General features: G+C 41.9%; 1 pseudogene; it reads left to right on the top strand.

Moving 5' to 3' along the window:
* Positions 1–217: 217 nt before the first annotated feature.
* LOC105819998 lies at positions 218–1,741 on the top strand (annotated as a pseudogene).
* The last annotated feature ends 257 nt before the right edge of the window (positions 1,742–1,998 follow it).

Below are 1,998 nucleotides of genomic sequence, written 5' to 3'. Positions count from 1 at the left end.
ACCAGTGCTGGCTCCGGTCCCGCCCGGCTCCGCCGCCCGCTTCCGCCTCACTGGGTGCTGAGGCTCGCGGCCTCCCCCGCCCCTGCCCTTCCTTTCCTCACCTGCAGCCGCATGGGCCCTGGGGAGGAAAGACAGTGTAAAAAATGTTCAGACATTAAAGGACCCTGTGGTCCCTTGCGAACTCTTTCTAACGAACTGTTTGAGGCAGTCAGGGGCGATGGAAAGCGGGCTGAGTATTAGAGAGCATCAAGGAATTGTGAGGAAGTCACGCGTGCGTTTCTCAGCAGACACTTGAAAAGCTACGCAGAGGTCTGCTTTGTTCTTTTTTTCTTTAATATTAAAGTTAAAATGTATTGACATTCTGTATAAGGTGTAGGGATTGTGAAAAGCTTAGGCTATAGTTATTAAATATTTTTAATACTGCTTCTAGTTTATCATAGTTACTTCCCAAAAATGTTAATCACAGTTAAATCGAAAGAGTATTTGGGAAATGTGGCAATGTTGTTTAAATGAACAGACCACATTATAAGTCTACTGGAGATCCAAAGGGATTTGCCTTTGTGGAATTTGGAACGAAAGAACAAGCAGCAAAACCTATTGAGGTAGGTTCAGATCCTAAAAAGAAAAAAAAAAACATAAAGCAAAAAATTTGGCAAGTAACTATCAATAGTAAAACTTTTTCGCAATCATTTCAGTTTCTTAACAACCCACCAGAAGAAGTACCAAGAAAACATGGCAGATTTCCTAAAACAGTGAAAAATAAGCCCATTCCATCCTTAAGAATAACTGGTGAGTATTTACTTATTTAAATAGATACGGTTGAAGTAAAATGAAACTAATGATAGCATTGTTACAGAACAAAAAGAAGAAAGGTGGAATAAAGAAGGAAGACAGTGTCCAGGTGAAAGAGTTAAATGTGGACAGAAGCAATGCGAACATCTGTAAAATGAAAACATCGAGAACACATCTGAGAGCTTTGAAATACAGAAACTACTGAACCCCCAAACCAACCTTCAAAGAAAAAGAAAAATGAGAAAGAATTGAAGTATCCAGCTTACCTAAAGTCAGAACAGGAAAAAGGAAGAGAAGTAGCTCTGAAGATGCAGAATGCCTAACTCCCAGATCAGAAGTGAAGAAGATCCTAGCTCTCTGGGAGGCCAAGGCTGGCGGATTGTTTGAGCTCAGCAGTTTGAGACCAGCCTGAGCAAGAGCGAGACCCCGTCTCTACTAAAATTAGAAAGAAATTAATTGGACAACGAAAAATATATAGAAAAAACTAGCCGGGCATGGTGGCGCATGCCTGTAGTCCCAGCTTACCGGGAGGCTGAGGCAGGAGGATCACTTGAGCCCAGGAGTTTGAGGTTGCTGTGAGCTAGGCTGACGCCACGGCACTCACTCTAGCCCGGGCAAAAGAGTGAGACTCTGTCTCAAAAAAAAAAAAAAAAAGTGAAGAAGATGAATCAGAAAGACAACATGAAAAAAGAGGCTTCAGAAATTTCCAAAGAAAACAGAGGGAAGAATTAGATAAATTAAGGTTATGTTTCACCCATTTCACAGCCACACATCTTAACTGGTGTTTTTTATTTCTCAAGATTTAGAAGTCTCTACTGAAGAGGAAAAGGATACTGGAGATATGATAGATGGTTCTTTCTTAAAATCAAAAAGGAAACATAAGAAAAAACATAAAGAGAGACATAAAATGACAGAAGAGGTTATACTATTAAGAGTACAATCGAAGTAAGTATATGGTGTAATTTCTATTGTCGTAGGCAGTTGACTTAACAATCCATGCTTTGTTCATTCTTAATCTTTGCCAAGAGACTGCCTCAGTCAGCCGGGATGGGGGTGAAGATGCACAGCTGAGCAACCCCACGAAGGGCTGAACCCAGAGAAGAGGATCAGGTCCCCACCTCAGGGTGACTGCAGCAGACACCCACCCTCACAATGGCGGTGGGTCGACCCATCCTGCTGTTTACTTTGCCATTCTTACTCTGGCCA

Source organism: Propithecus coquereli, unplaced genomic scaffold (assembly GCF_000956105.1).
Source record: "Propithecus coquereli isolate 6110/MARCELLA unplaced genomic scaffold, Pcoq_1.0 Scaffold501, whole genome shotgun sequence".
Classification (NCBI taxonomy): Eukaryota; Metazoa; Chordata; class Mammalia; order Primates; family Indriidae; genus Propithecus; species Propithecus coquereli.
The sequence above is the reverse complement of the archived record's forward strand: the minus strand, read 5'-3'. Positions and strand labels throughout refer to the sequence as shown.